General features: G+C 36.0%; 1 pseudogene across 1 annotated transcript; it reads left to right on the forward strand.

The window, feature by feature from the left end:
* The first annotated feature begins 7879 nt into the window (after positions 1–7879).
* Positions 7880–8624, forward strand: LOC101000545 (annotated as a pseudogene). The gene has a single exon (XR_162082.4). The product of XR_162082.4 is annotated as a 60S ribosomal protein L10-like (transcript).
* Positions 8625–17872: the final 9248 nt, after the last annotated feature.

Genomic DNA, 17872 nt, shown 5'->3' on the forward strand with positions numbered 1-17872 from the left:
GGGCAATCAGGCAAGAGAAAGAAATAAAGGGTATTCAATTAGGAAAAGAAAAAGGCAAACTGTCCCTGTTTGCAGATGACATGATTGTATATTTAGAAAACCCCATTGTCTCAGCCCAAAATATCCTTAAGCTGATAAGAAACTTCAGCAAAGTCTCAGGATACAAAATCAATGTGCAAAAATCACAAGCATTCTTACACACCAGTAACAGACAGAGAGCCAAATCATGAATGAAATTCCATTCACAATTGCTTCAAAGAGAATGAAATACCTAGGAATCCAACTTACAAGGGATGTAAAGGACCTCTTCAAGGAGAACTACAAACCACTGCTCAGTGAAATAAAAGAGGACACAAACAAATGGAAGAACATACCATGCTCATGGATAGGAAGAATCAATATCGTGAAAATGGCCATACAGCCCAAGGTAATTTCTAGATTCAATGCCATCCCAATCAAGCTACCAATGAGTTTCTTCACAGAATTGGAAAAAACTGCTTTAAAGCTCATATGGAACCAAAAAAGAGCCCACATTGCCAAGACAATCCTAAGTCAAAAGAACAAAGCTGGAGGCATCACGCTACCTGACTTCAAACTATACTACAAGGCTACAGTAACCAAAACAGCATGGTACTGGTACCAAAACAGACATATAGACCAATGGAACAGAACAGAGTCCTCAGAAATAATACCACACATCTACAGCCATCTGATCTTTGACAAACCTGAGAAAAACAAGAAATTGGGAAAAGATTCCCTATTTAATAAATGGTGCTGGGAAAATTGGCTAGCCATAAGTAGAAAGCTGAAACTAGATCCTTTCCTTACTCCTTATATGAAAATTAATTCAAGATAGATTAGAGACTTAAATGTTAGACCTAAAACCATAAAAACCCTAGAAGAAAACCTAGGTAATACCATTCAGGACATAGGCATGGGCAAGGACTTCATGTCTGAAACACCAAAAGCAACGACAGCAAAAGCCAAAATTGACAAATGGGATCTAATCAAACTACACAGCTTCTGCACAGTAAAAGAAACTACCATCAGAGTGAACAGGCAACCTACAGAATGGGAGAAAATTTTTGCAATCTACTCATCTGACAAAGGGCTAATATCCAAAATCTACAAAGAACTCAAACAAATTTACAAGAAAAAAACAAACAACCCCATCAAAAAGTGGGCAAAGGATATGAACAGACATTTCTCAAAAGAAGATATTCATACAGCCAACAGACACATGAAAAAATGCTCATCATCACTGGCCATCAGAGAAATGCAAATCAAAACCACAATGAGATACCATCTCACACCAGTTAGAATGGCGATCATTAAAAAGTCAGGAAACAACAGGTGCTGGAGAGGATGTGGAGAAATAGGAACACTTTTACACTGTTGGTGGGATTGTAAACTAATTCAACCATTATGGAAAATAGTATGGCGATTCCTCGAGGATCTAGAACTAGAAGTACCATATGACCCAGCCATCCCATTACTGGGTATATACCCAAAGGATTATAAATCATGCTGCTATAAAGACACATGCACATGTATGTTTATTGCGGCACTATTCACAATAGCAAAGACTTGGAATCAACCCAAATGTCCATCAGTGACAGACTGGATTAAGAAAATGTGGCACCTATACACCATGGAATACTATGCACCCATAAAAAAGGATGAGTTTTTGTCATTTGTAGGGACATGGATGCAGCTGGAAACCATCATTCTCAGCAAACTATCACAAGAACAGAAAACCAAACACCGCATGTTCTCACTCATAGGTGAGAATTGATACCTGATGAAATGACGAGTTGGACTCGGGTGCTGACGAGTTGATGGGTGCAGCACACCAACATGGCACAAGTATACATATGTAACAAACCTGCACGTTATGCACATGTACCCTAGAACTTAAAGTATAATTAAAAAAAAAAAAAAAAAAGAATCAAATCAAGAACTCAACCCCTTTTACAATAGCTGCAAAAAAAAAGATAAAATACTTAGGAATATCCCTAATCAAGAGAGGTTGTGGACTTGAAAAACTCTACGAGGAAAGCTACAAAACACTGCTGAAAGAAATCAAAGATGACATAAACAAATGGAAACACAACCCATGCTCATGGATGGGTAGAATCAATATCATAACAATCACCAGAGGGCCAAAAAAATCTACAAATTCAATACAATTCTCATCAAAAATCATAAATATTTTAAAGTATTTATACATGGTACCACATAATTTTCTAAAAGCATTATATCACTTTATAGAAATTATAAAAATTTACCAGCATTTCACTTTGCCTTCACCAACATTATAATTATTTTTCAAATGTTTGTTAATCATAGGTTTAAAAAAAAACTTGCAGTTTTTCTAATTTTCATTTGTTTACTGATAAGGTTACATGTTTTTCATGTTTTATTATTTCTATGTGTTTATGGTCTCCGTCCATTTATATTTATGATCTTAACACATTTATTATTGATATATGTGGTAAAGACAGCAAATCTCCATATATCTTATTGCTATGAGAATTCCACTGGCTATTTGTAACCTTTTTATTTTCAAAAATAATATATTTAAATATAGTATAACCTATCACTCTTTTCTCTAATTCATATAATTATTTTAACACAAAACTATTTTACAATGAGAGATTGGATAATGTATTAACATTTATTTCTTTTTTATTGTTTAATTATGTATATTGATCCTTTAATTCTATTGAAAATTATTTTACCCACTTTTTAAAAGTTAATTCTGTATTGTTTTCTCATTTGACCCCTCTCTTGGTCAGGGTTCTTAGCCGAAAGCAACACAATCCTCTTTAACTAACTTAAGCAGAAAAGGGATTTATTGAATGATACTATTTTATAGGATTGTTGACAGAGCTGGAGAAACAGACTTGAGACTAAACTTCCAAGAATAGTAAAGGCCCAAATCATGCCAGACAACTGTAAGAAATTGTAGTCAGTACAACTTCTGTTACTACCACCAAGTACCAGGCCCAGATTTACTTTATAGCCATCCTTACTGCTTTCTGCACTGATGTCACGCCTGCATCACGAAATTGATCTGGTAGTCAGTGCCAGACACCAACCAAACGGAAGCTCCATGAAATGTTTATTTTCTCCAAATTAAAGCCTCATGCACATCATGTGCTTACTCTGCAGCAATGACAGAGCCTAAGAATTTGGGTTCTGAGTTTCATATCAGAGGGCACAACTCATAACACTGGAATTTCTCCCAAATATACTAAGGATGGCAATCACATATAGAACAAATGCCCGCAAGTTATTTTGAGCCAAATATCCAATTTTTTCTACATTTTTCTGCTGGTTTTAAATTACTAATATTGTATTTAGATTGAGAGCCCTTTAGGGCCTAAAATTGGAAAATATGTTTCAGACATTGCAGTATCACTTGAGCTTAAAGATAAAGAGCATAAATTCTGAAGTCAGGCTGTCCAGACTCGAATTTCACCTTTGCCTCTTACTAGTTGTGTGACTTGGTTATACTAATTGTCTCAAGTTTTGTACCAAACGGAGATGGTTAAATACCTACTTCATAGGATCATCTTGGGCATCAAATAAACAGCACCAGACATCAAACAAACACTGTGTGTTTTAGTGATTTTTTTTTTTTTTTGCAATCTTCTTCCCCAAGGTATTCTTTGTCCTGCTTGAAATGTTTCCATTTACTTCTACCCTTAACTTCTGCCCTTAGCCAGTTTTCAGTCTAAGCTGTCAACTTCTGTTCTATTTCACATCTCTGCACCTTAGACATTTGCTTCTGATGCGGAACTCTGTTAAATGCTATCTAAAATGATTTGTAAACTGTGGGCTGATTTTTCAGTACACCAATACATAGCATCGGTGCATAGGTTAAAAACTCTCTCTGAGAATAAGATATAATAGAAAGATGTTAAAGGAAGTGATTCTGAACCTCTTTCCAACATGAAGAGCTGCATACCATAATGACACTGACTAAACATTTCATAGTTGTTTAGCCATATGCTAAATACTTCAAATACATTATATCATATAAGTTTTGCAATCAGATTTTGATACTATTGTTTAGGAAGTGAGTATTAAAACTCTCTTTTGGATTTGAGAAAAATGAAGCTCATAATATTTGACTTCCATAGTGTGGGTATCCTATTGCTGTTATAACAAATGACCACTAACTGAATGACTTGACCCAAATGTATTATCTTCCAGTGCTGAAGGTCAGAAGTCTGAAATTGATCGTTTAATTCCATTGAAAATTATTTACTCACTTTTTAAAAGTTAATTCCATATTGTTTTCTCATTTGACCCCTCTCTTGGTCAGGGTTCTTAGCTGAAAGCAACACAATCCTTTTTAACTAACTTAAGCAGCAAAAGAATTTGTTGAATGATACTAACTACTTTATAGAATCACTAAATAGTTGGGTTAAAACCAAGGTGACAGCAGGGCTTTGTTCTCCATGTTCAGGCTCTTGGGAAGAATCTATTTCTTGCCTTTTCCAGCTTCTAGAGGCCACCCACATTACTTGGCTGATGAACTTTTTCCATCTTGAAAGCCAGAACACTGCCATTCCTCTGGTTATCTCACTCTGTTTTCCTTTTCCATCTAATCCACATAAGGACTCTAGTGATTACGTTGGACCCACCAGGATAATCTGGGATAATCTTCCTATCTCAAGGTCAACTGATTTGTTATCTTATCTGCAACCTAAATGTAAGGTAGCATATTCACAGATTCCTGGGATTAGGTTGTGGACCTCTACTGGCAGCATTACTCTGCCTATGACAAATTTTTTAAATTTGTTATTCCCCATCTTTCACAGTCCAACTACATTTTTTTAAAAAAATTTTTAGATTTAGCTTGAATTTATTTGTTTTTCTTTTATTATTTGCTTCTTTTTATTGATATTTAATAGTTCATTTTTGGTGCATATGTGATTTTTTTTATCTGTATACAATGTGCAATGATCAAATCAAGGTTTCAACTCAAACATTTATCTTTTCTTTGCATTGGGGATATTACAAATCTTTTACCTATTTTGATTTATACAATAAATTATTGTTAGCAATAATTTTCCTACTGTACTGTCAAATGCTAGAACTTATTCCCTCTATTTAACTGTATTTTCGTTCCTTTTAACCAACTTTTTGTCCCTTCTCCTCCCTTGTCTTCCCAGCTCCTGGTAACCACCATTCTACTCTCCACCTTCCATAAGATCCACTTTTTTAGCTCCCAAATATGAGTGAGAAAAATTTGTCTTTCTGTGCCTGACTTATTTCACTTGACATAATGACCGCCAGTTCCATCTACGTCACTGCAAATGACAGAATTTCATTCTTTTTTAATATTGCATTGTGTTTATATACCATTTTCTTCATCCTTTCATCCATTGATAGACACTTAGGTTGATTCCATATCTTGGCTATTGTGCATAGTGCTGCAATAAACACGTGTTTGTTACTTATACCAATTTGTTTTCTTTTGGATATATATCCAGCAGTAGAATTCTTAGTTCATATGGTAGTTCTTTTGGTTTTTTAGGAACTCTCATATTGTTTTCCATCATGGCTGCACTACTTTACATTCCTACCGAGAGCGTATAAACATTCTTCTTTCTCCACATCCTTGTCAGCATGTTATTTTTGTCTTTTTGATATTTAATAATAGCTATTCTAGCTGAGGTGAGATGATATCTCATTGTATTTTGATTTACATTTCTCTGAACGTGTGTGATGTTGAGCATTGTTTGAATATACCTGTTGTCCATTTGTATGTCTTCTTTTGAGAAATACCTATTCTGGTCTTTCACCCATTTTTAAATCAGATTATTATTTTTATTATTATTATTATTATTTTGCTATTGAGTTATGTGAGTTCTTATTTATCTATCTAGATTTCTATATCTCTTTCTCCCTTTTATTTTTTCTTTTGAGACAGAGTCTTGCTTGTCGCCCAGGCTGAAGTGCAGTGGCGTGATCTCAGCTCACTGCAACCTCCCCCTCCTGGGTTCAAGCGATTCTCATGCCTCAGCCTTCCACATAGCTGGGATTACTGGTGCATGCCACCACGCCTGGCTAATTTTTTATAGTTTTAGTAGGAAAGGTGTTTCACCATGTTGGCCAGGCTGGTCTCAAACTCCTGGCCTCAACAAATTCACCGGCCTCAGCCTCCCAAAGTGCTGGGATTACAGGTGTGAGCCACCATGCCCAATCTCTCTTCCTCCTTACCTTGTACAGACATAGTACTTTGCAGTACTTACACTTATCATCACACACTGGACTATTCTAGGCTATGTAACTAAACCTGGATCTAGCTAGGTACTATATAAAAATATCCTCAGTTTTTCTCTAGATCAGAATAAAATTAGTTCCAATGATAGCCCTACTCTGATTCTGAAAACTGAGTGTTCTAAGAAACTTGTACCTTCCTATGATCCCCCATCTTCTTTCTAGTACCTAAGCATTTACCCAATACCTCTGAAAGCAAGTCTACCCAATTTGAGACTTTTGTAACTTGACTCATTTCACCATTAGCCTAACCTAAAGATCATCATTCTCACAAAAACTACATTGCAGAAAATACCAGATGATTCATGCAAATATCAAGTTTACTTATCCCTCTACTCCCTTAGCAGTTAGTATAGGGCTTGGCATGGAGTATGTGCTCAAAAGAGTTCATGAAATAGTTATTCTAAATCTTCTTAAAATAAATCAAATTATATTTAATATTTTCTGAGTTCTTTTATTAAGAAAAGCTTAAAATCTTTACAGTTCAGTTTTATGCCCAAGTTTTACATAAATTTTATGGTATGTCTAATGCACAAAATAGGAAGGCATTGTTAGCAAATTATTTTAAATATTTTTAAAATATGACATAATGCCTTACAAGACTCCTAATGTGGAATACAAATGAAAGTTAAAAAAAACTTTTATGTGCTAGGTGCTGTGGCTCACGACTATAATCCCAGGACTCTGGGAGGCCGAGGCAGGCAGATCACCTAAGGTCAGAAGTTTGAGACCAGCCTGGCCAACATGGTGAAACCCCGTCTCTACTAAAAATACAAAAATTAGCCAGGTGTGGTGGTGCATGCACCTGTAATCCCAGCTACTCGGGTGGCTGAGGCAGGAGAATCGCTTCAACCCAGGAAGCGGTGGTTGCAGTAAGCTGAGATTGTACCACTGCACTCCAATCTAGTCAATAGAGCAAGACTACATCTCAAAAAAAAAAAAAAAAAACTTTTTATAAACTTTGTGATTTTCAAATTTATTTCAAATTTAATACCAGCCAAAAGGAATCTTTTTTTAAAAAAATCGACCAATAATAGAAAATATAAACACATCTGAATTTTTAATTATCAGGTTCCTATGTATTACATTTTTAGTCTTTATATATTATAATCCATACTGTCTGAGGAATATAGTGTGATTATTTGGGTTTCTAAAGAAGAGATTTTAACCAAGGATATTTTCTTTGCCAAACCTTAGTAATGCCTCCTTCATTGCATCATGAACCTGAGTGGTTTTCCAAACAATACTGAAGTCCCAATTCTACTGACTAACACATAAATTATGTTTTTCTCTTCCTTGTGGATTTATTTGGATTTATAAAAGTAAATCTCAATCTGTATAGCTACCCATGGCTTTCCTCAGAACATTCCCAAATCTTAAAACCATGATTATTGATATCCTAACTTATAGAAGAAAAACTAGATTATATACAAAAAATAAAGTAAGTCTTTAATACAAAGCAACACTTTTCAGTGTATCATATCTAAAACTGCAATAATCTGGACACGGGCTATCTAAAGGTAGAGCTACTAGTTGGCCATTTGTTATCCCCTTTAAGAACACCATCCCCCTCTTTCCCTTCGGCGCGCCACTGAAGATCCTGGTGTCGCCATGGGCCGCCGCCCCGCCAGTTGTTACCGGTATTGTAAGAACAAGCCGTACCCAAAGTCTCGCTTCTGCCGAGGTGTTCCTGATGCCAAGATTCGCATCTTTGACCTAGGGCGGAAGAAGGCAAAAAGTGGATGAGTTTCTGCTCTGTGGCCACATGGTTTCAGATGAATATGGCAGCTGTCCCGTGAAGGCCTGGAGGCTGCCCGAATTTGTGCCAATAAGCACATGGTAAAAAGTTGCGGCAAGGATGGCTTCCATAATCCGGGTGTGGCTCCACCCCTTCCACGTCATCCGCATCAACAAGATGTTGTCCTGTGCTGGGGCTGACAGGCTCCAAACAGGCATGCGAGGTGCTTTTGGAAAGCCCCAGGGCACTGTGTCCAGGGTTCCATTGGCCAAGTTATCATGTCCATCCGCACCAAGCTGCAGAACAAGGAGCATGTGATTGAGGCCCTGCGCAGGGCCAAGTTCAAGTTTCCTGGCCGCCAGAAGATCCACATCTCAAAGAAGTGGGGCTTCACCAAGTTCAATGCTGATGAATTTGAAGACATGGTGGCTGAAAAGCGGCTCATCCCAGATGGCTGTGGGGTCAAGTACATCCCCAATCGTGGTCCTCTGGACAAATGGCGGGCCCTGCACTCATGAGGGCTTCCAATATGCTGCCCCCCTCTTAATACTCACCAATAAATTCTACTTCCTGTACACCTAAAAAAAAACAAAAACAAAAAACACCATCCCCAATCTTTGATTTGATACTTCTTGCGATCAAACAACTAGCTCTTTGTGGTTTTCAAAGCTTCTTTAACTTCTCTTCTACACTGTCTCTGTTCTCTCTTTCTTGCATAAAGCTCGCCAACTTGTTCCTGTGTCTTTTAGATGGGTGGGTAACCCGATGTGATAACTTAATTGGTGCCATTGTGATAATGGTGATTATGATTTAATGGAGTAGGTTTCACATATAATGCAATTATAATACTTAAGCATTTAATGTCATAACCCCATAGGTTTATTAATTGTGAAATTTTCAAGTATTAGGTCAAGACAGTAGTGGATATTTTGAGACCACCAGGTACTTCTGTCATACCATAATGCAATAAGCTGCTTACTCAAGGCCATAATTACAAAATTGTCATCCCATTCTTGCATGACTATTGAAAAGAAACCTTAAAGCATACCAAAACATCACTTTTTTTCATATTATATGGATCCTTAGAACATATAATATATATTATATACAACATATATTATATTAACATATATACAACATATATTATATATTTATTATATATAATATATTAACATATATACATATATTAACATATATACAACAGATAACATATATTATATACAACATATATAATGTATAACATATGAGCTAGGACACATATATTCTTTTATTAATCAACAGCACGTGGCTTAATTCTAAATTGCTTCTGTTTCTCACTCTACACTAGAACCTTCCATTTATTGTTTTATAAATCTTTGGATTGAATTTCCTTCCTTCCTTCCTCCCTCCCTTCCTTCCTTCCCTCCCTCCCTCTCTCCCTCTTTCTTTCTTTCTTTCTCTCTCTCTCTCTCTCTCTCTCTCATTCTTTCTCTTTTTTGAGACGAAGTTTCACGTTGTCCAGGCTGGAGTGCAATGGCACCATCTCGGCTCACTGCAACCTCCACCTCCCAGGTTCAAGTGATTCTCCTGCCTCAGCCTCCTAAGTAGCTGGGATTACAGGCGCTCGCCACCATGCCTGGCTACTTTTTTGTATTTTTCGTAGAGACAGGGTTTCACCATGTTGGCCAGCTGGTCTTGAACTCCTGACCTCAGGTGATCCACCAGCCTCAACCTCCCAAAGGGCTGGAATTACAGGCGTTAGCCACCTTGCCCAGCCGCATTTTCTTTCTTAATTGTATCTTTTGGTGAAAGTTTAAATAATATTCTCCATAATTCATTACTTATTTAAATTCTTACTTTTATTCTGCAACAAAACACTTGATAATTCATAAGACAAATCTATAAAGACACCACCCAGGGATTTACAGCTAAATGAAGATGAGATGGCCACAAAGAGTAGACAGGCAAAGATGAGTACTCTTTGCTTTATACCAAAAGTTAAAAACTTTAATTTCCAAGGTTATCATAAGTTTATAGTCTTAGAAAACTCATTAAAAACAGTTTGATCCAATTTTATAGAAATCATAATATATTGGAAATGTCATTTAAATGACAGCATAGTTTTTTAAGAAAAATCAAAGTGAAGCTGAATCTTCAATAAATGCCTTCAAATAATATTATCATGTACAAAATAATAAGGTGACAACATTGTAGAAATAATAGAAAAATAATTTATATGTCATGTGATTAACCACTATTTTTTAAATTCCAAAAATCCACCATGTCTTTAAGAGACAAGATTAGTAAAATGTTAATAATTATTAAAACTAGATGATGGGTTAATAAAGTTGATTAAATTAGTCTCTATTTTTGCATATATTTAAACTTTTATAATAAAACATTTAAACATAAAGAAAGATATATAGATAATTACTGACACATATAGTCTCAAAAGATGGATGTTTAGTAGGTATCAATGATAGTTCATTAACTCTCCCCTGAATCAGTAGGCAAATTTTTATCTACTTAGCTTACAGTAAATTCATCTTTGGAAAAAGAATTAGTGGATTACAAGAGGAAATATCAACCAAACCTGGGAAAGTAAACTAAAGAGGAATGACAGCAGAATAATTCAATGAAAATTCTATTGTCATATAATCCTGATGATATATTATAAAGGTTAGTAAAACGATTGGCCAACATCTATTTTTATAGAGCTAATATTACAGGTATATTCTACGATAGAAGCAAAGAAGACAGTAAAAGAGAGAAAAGGTCTCAAGATTTAGAAAATAAATTATAGTTAAGAAGCTAAAAGAATGTAGAGGCTCTGATGCAGGTAGGAAACCCGTATCCAATATGGACACAGGAGTTTGAAATGGTGAATAAAACATACAGGGCTCAAGTATAAGCATTGATAACTGAATAACACTTTTGTCTTAATGCACATTCCACTACTACGTCTCCAGCACTCCCTTTCCTTCTCCCACTGCAAGTGAGTAAAAATCCATTATCAAGACTATTCAATTCCTTAAACTAAGAACATTGGGGTATTTTGAGAGACAGTAGAGAGTGTGGCTAAATGTACATACTCTAGAGCCAGATGTACTCACTAGCTATATCACCTTCCTTACCTGTAAGACAGAGATAACAGGCCGAGAGGGGCGGATCACGAGGTCAGGAGATGGAGACCATCCTGGCTAACACGGTGAAACCCCATCTCTACTAAAAATAACAAAAAAAATTAGCCGGGCGTGGTGGCGGGCGCCTGTAGTCCCAGCTACTAAGGAGGCTGAGGCAGGAGAATGGCGTGAACCCGGGAGGCGGAGCTTGCAGTGAGCCGAGATCGCGCCACTGCACTCCAGCCTGGGCGACAGAGTGAGACTCCGTCTCAAAAAAAAAAAAAAAAAAAAAGACAGAGATAACAGTCCTATTCACTTATTCCTGTTATTACACAGTTTATTGAAATGATAATGTGATGGTTGATCAGTCCTTAGCCAGTTGGATTGCATAGAAAACTTCAAAGAAAGTAGCCCTTTTCTGTAACCACCTGGAATTTAAAATTTACCCAGAACTTTCAATAGTTTTAAATACAGATAATTATTCCATACCAAAGAAAAGCTGGGGCATGGAAGTTGTTTAATTTCATGAACACATTTTTCTATATTTTAAACAAGCAAGGAGCTTAAAAGATAATTTGAGAAAATGAGACATCTGGCCTTACCTCTTGATCTCTAGAAAATCTCAGTATAAAATAGGCTGAAAAAATAAGGGAGACTTTTTTCAAGCAGTTCATATTTGCCACAATTAAACACTGCTGAGGGCAAAGTGATGGCCTTTCAAAGAAAGAATTCACTTGCTTCCCACAGCTTCAGCCTCCGTACAGTGAAATGTCCATAAAAGAAGAAGATAAAGAAGGTGAGTCGGCCACTTAGCTGAGAAATAAAGATCAACAGAGTGATGGTGTGGTAAGTGGTAGAACCATCACTGAATAAGATGTTCAGCAAAACATGTCCTAAATCCACTTTGTCTCTAAGTACAGGATCTTACCAAGTTCACCCTACTTTTCCAAACTTTTAGATTATCTGTTTGGTCTGGGGATTGAATTATATTAGCTCCAAAATCCCAGCACTAAAATTATGCAGCTCAAATCCTCACAATTCTCGTTTGGTAACCTAGAGGCTTTTGTAAATTTCCTCCACGTTTCAAATTTTGTTTTTTGCTTCAGACCACACTCTTGATCTAATATTTTAAGATTACCTCAGAGGAATGTCACGAGTAGACTAGAGTTTAAGAGACATTTGATGAAGTGTCTCATTATTTTCCTGTGAATGAAAGAGACACATGAGCTGCCTAATACTACAGTATGTGGATTTATATTTTTTCTGTCAACTATACCAAAAGAATAATAATTGATTGATGATTGGTTCATTAATTACTTCATTAGTTAATAGATTGCAGTCTTTATAAATAGCAGTTTATAGTTGTATTCTACAGAATTTCTGATCCTGTCTCTTCCCTACCCAATGTTTTATCATTAAACTTCATTTACATAAGATAGTATATTCAACAAATACAAAGATTTACTAGAACGGAAGCCACAGTAAGATATTTCACAGGATAAAATTAAAAGTAGATGTCAACAGAGTAAATCAAAGTGAAATTTAATAGAGTTAAACAAACAGTAAGTGTTCTAAATACCAGGATTAAATTCCATGAAGCTACAGCTTTTTAAAAAAGTCACAAAGTAAAATAAGAAAAAATGACTTTCAGAAAGTTAGTGTAAAGAAAGCTCACTGGTTTTCATTGGCTGCCTGCTTAGTTTGAGGTGACCTCATGATGTGGTGAACAAGCAGACATCGTTTCTCCGAGCTACCTTGACAGAAGTGTGGTGACCAGAACTAGGTAGAGATGGGCCTACTATATTCTGTGCTACTCATAAGTCACCTATCGTATCACAATTTAGCTCTTGGTACCACACTGTAGTAGGAAAATATATCATCAAAAGATATTCAAAGTAGAGGGCAAAGGTGGAGAAGAATATTTTTTAAAATTAATTATGAAAAACAGCTGAAGTTTGAATTTCATCTAAAATCATGATTCACAAAATATTATTCTTCCTTTGATTTTTTCCAACAATTTTAAATATAAAAATCATTCCTAGTTTGTTGATTGTATAAAATCAGGCAGCAACCTGGATTTATCCTATGGCCTATGGTTTGCTAATCTCTGATCTAGAGCAGCACTCTTTTTTCATTGGACCTAAATCAAGGCATCTACAGGACTGCATTTTTTTCTGAAGGCTCTAGAGCAGCATCTGTTTGCTTACTTTTGCCAGCTTTTACAGGCCATCTATTTCTTTGCTCCTGATCTCACCTCTATCCATTTTCAAAGCCACCAACATTCCACTTATCTGCCCATTCTTTCATAGTCACATCTCCCTCAGATCACAGTCAGGAAAGGTTTTCTGGTATTAGACACTTTAGACATATGTAATTACATTGGGGCAACCCACATAATCCAATATAATTTCCCATATCAGAATGAATATCCAACAGAAAAACTATTACATAAGGAGACGATCTACCACACTGATTCTTATGTGGATGCAAATTAAAACATGAGGCACCACTTTATACACATCACTTTGACAAAAACTAGAGATACCACCAAATGTTGGTGAGCTTATGGAGAAATAGGAATCTTGTGCATTGTGGCAGGCATGAAGAGCAACAGAGCTCTTTTAGTCTGGCAGTGTAAACTGTGGTATGGAATGTGCATCCCCTAAGACATGGCAATCATTCTCTTCAGTATATGTCCAGAGAAATATGTGCAGAGACACCAAAGGAGTTGTGTGTCATTATGTTTATCACAGCATTATTTGTGATGGAAGGAAGTTGGAAGCAATTTAGGTGCACTTTGCTAGGGAAATAAAGTAGAATAAATGTGTACTATGGAATATGATCAGAGCAAACTGACACATAGAAAAATACACATAAATCCTGAAAACAATAAAGAATAAGAAAATCAGAAAAAGAATGAGATTATAATACACTATATGTATACATATATGTAATCTGAAAAGAATATATATATCCAAATGCAGTTGAGTGGTCAGGGGTGGCTTGAAAATAACAAGAAGATATAAAGTGAACAAGGAGAAAAGATGATAGCGTACCATGAACAGAGGAATTTGATTGATTTTGTTTTCTGCAGGTAATCTTTTTAACTTTTTAATAAAATAAAAGTAATGTAAAACTCTGCTGAGTTCATTTGCAAATTTCTGCCTATTATAAACCTTGTGCCCATAAGCAATGCATAATTTCCTAATGGTTGATCATCTCTGCATATAATTGTTTCTCTGTTAAGAACTCTTGGGCTTGCAAAATAGAGTCCAAGTAGCCAATTCAATCCTAAGCAAAAAGAACAAAAGTGGAAGCATCACGTTACCCTACCTCAAACTACACTATAGGGCTACAGTAACCAAAACAGCATGGTACCAGTACAAAAACAGACACATAGACCAATGGAACAGAATAGAAAACCCAGAAATAAGACTGTACACCTGCCACTATCTAATATTTGACAAATCTGACAAAAACAAGCAATAGATAAATTTATTGAATGGGGAAAAGATTTTCCATTCAATAAGTAATGCTGGGATAACTGGCAAGCCATGTGCCAAAGTTTAAAACTGGACCCCTTCCTTACACCTTATACAAAAATTACTCAAGATGGATTAAAAGCTTAATTATAAAACTCAAAACTATATAAACCTAGAAGACAACCTAGACAATATCATTCAGGACATAGGCATGGGCAAAGATTTCATGACAAAGACACCAAAAGCAATTGCAACAAAAGCAAACATTGACAAATCAGATCTAATTAAAGAGCTTCTGCACATCAAAAGAAACAAGTGACAGAGTAAACAGACAACTATAGAATGGGTGAAAATTTTTGCAACCTGTGCATCCTACAAAGGGCTAATGTTCAGCATCTATAAGGAACTTAAACAATTTCCAAGAAAAAACAACCCCATTAAAAAGTGGTTAAAGGAGCTGGACACAGTGACTCATACCTGTAATCCCAGCACTTTGGGAGGCTGAGGCGGGTGGATCACTTAAGGTCAGGAGTTGGAGACCAGCCTAGCCAAGATGGCGAAAACCCATCTCTACTAAAAATACAAAAATTAGCTGGGCATGGTGTAATCCCAGCCACTTGGGAGGCTTAGGCACAAGAATCGCTTGAACCCAGAAGGTGGAGGTTGCAGTGAGCAGAGATCGCACCACTGCACTCCAGCCTGGGCAACAAAGTGAGATTCCATCTCAATAAATCAATCAATTGATCAATTAAATAAAGTAAAAATTGAAAGTGGGTAAAGGATATGAACAGACACTTCTCAAAAGAAGACATACCTGGGGCCAACAATCATGAAAAAAAGTTCAACATCACAGATCATTAAAGAAATGCAAATCATATCCACTATGTGATATCATCTCACACCAGTCATAGTGACTATTATTAAAAAGTCAAAAAATTACAGATGCTGGCAAGATTGTGGAGAAAAGGAACACTTATACACTCTTGGAGGAGTGTAAATTAGTTCAGCCATTGTAGAAGACAGTGTGGTGATTCCTCAAAGAACTAAAAACAGAAATACTATTTGACCCAGCAATCTCATTACTGGGTATAAAGGAATATAAATCGTTCTATTATAAAGACAGATGCATGCATATGTTCACTGCAGCACTATTCATAATAGCAAAGACATGGACTCAATTTAAATGCCCATCAATGACAGACTGGATAAAGAAAATATGGTACATATACACATTTGTGATGACTTTCCAAAACAGTCAGTAAATAAAATACACCAATCATAGCTCCATATTGGAATACTATGCAGTCATAAAAAAGAAAGAGATCATGTCCTTTGCAGGGACATGGATGGTGCTGGGAGCCATTATCCTCAGCAAACTAACAGGAACAGAAAAACAAATACTGCATGTTCTCACTTATAAGTGGGAGCTAAATGATGAAAAAACATGGACGTATAGAGGGAAACAACATACATTGGGGCCCATCAGAGGGTGGAGGGTGGAAGCAGGGAGAGGATCAGGAAACATAACTAATGGGTACTAGGCTTAATACTTGGATGATGAAATAATCTGTACAACAAACCCCATGACACAAGTTTACCTAGGTAACAAACCTGCACATGTACCCCTGAACTTAAAATGAAAGTTAAAAAAATAGAAATAAAATAAAAAATTTAATTTTTGGAAAAACGTAGGTTTTCCACTATAAAATTCATGTTTATGAGAACATGTATGGATACGTTTAGATCAATAAGAAATATTATCCTATAGTCACAAAACTGAATTAAAAGATGAGAGCTTCACAAATAACAGGATAAATTGACATCATTTATACTTCTTGACATGCAATGCACTGAGAAAAACACAATACCATTTTTGTAGTACTCTAGCCAAAAAGCTAAACCTGTATTTAATAGTGAAGAAAAAAATCAGAATATGACCATAGGCCTGGACTTTTCAAAAATGACAATATCGTTAAAGACCCCCCCCACAAAAAAAAGCAAAGGGTGCTGCTCTAGATCAGAGATTAGCAAACCATAGGCCATAGGATAAATCCAGTTTGCTGCCTGATTTTATACAATCAACAAACTAGGAATGATTTTTATATTTAAAATTGTTGGAAAAAATCAAAGGAAGAATAATGTTTTGTGAATCATGAATTTTATATGAAATTCAAACCTCAGAGGCCATAAAAAAGTTGGCTGGGTGCAGTGGCTCACGTCTGTAATCCCAGCACTTTGGGAGGCCAAGGCGGGTGAATCAGCTGAAGTCAGGAATTTGAGACCAGCCTGGCCAACACGGTGAAACCTCGCCTCTACTAAAATAAAATAAAATAAAATAAAAATTAGCCAGGCATGGTGGTGGGTGCCTGTAACCTCAGCTACTTGGGAGGCTGAGGCAGGAGAATCGCTTGAACCCGGAAGGGAGAGGTTGCAGTGAGCTGAGACTGTGCCATTGCGCTCCAGCCTGGGCAACAAGAGCAAAACTCCATCTCAAAAACAAACAAAAAAAAAAGTGTATCGGCTACAGCCACACTCATTTATTTACATATTGTCTGTGGCTTCTTTTGTGCTACAATAGCAGAGCTGAGTAGCTGCAACAGAAAATATATGGGGTAGCCCACAAAACCCAAAATATTTACTATCTGAGCCATCACAGAAATCTTGCCAACCTCTCCCCAGATTAATAGTGATTAAAAACACATAACTTGATCATTGAATGACTCAAGATAAGAGGAAAAATAACAGTATTTGAACAACTGAGAAAATTTCAATATAGGCTATATATTAGATTAAAAGCATTGTAGCTATGTAAAATTTCTCTGGTCTTGTATTTGCATAAGAAAATTTTCTTGTTCTCAGTAAATATGTGTAAATATATACCGAAATATTAGCAGTGCAGTTTCATGATGTCTGCAACATACTTTCAAATATTTCAGAGAAAAACTGTGTGTGTTTTTGTGTGTATGTGAAAAGATAGAGAAAGCAAATGTGGCAAAACGTTAGTAATTAGTGAACATAGGTAAAGGATATATGGTTGTACTATTTTTTTCAAATTCTTATTGAAGTTAACATTTTTCAAAATAAAAGACTGGGAGATTCTAAAAAAAATTAAGAGAAAACAAAGGATACAATAGTTTTTATTTTAAATGATCATTTTCTTTTGAGTTTTCCGGAAGCAATAATATTTTCCCCAAATGCATTAGCTCATTCTCTTCCTGAGGAAACACTAATAGTAAAATGGATTTCCCCAGCTC

The sequence above is a fragment of the Papio anubis genome, chromosome 10 (assembly GCF_008728515.1).
Source record: "Papio anubis isolate 15944 chromosome 10, Panubis1.0, whole genome shotgun sequence".
In the NCBI taxonomy this organism is placed as follows: domain Eukaryota; kingdom Metazoa; phylum Chordata; class Mammalia; order Primates; family Cercopithecidae; genus Papio; species Papio anubis.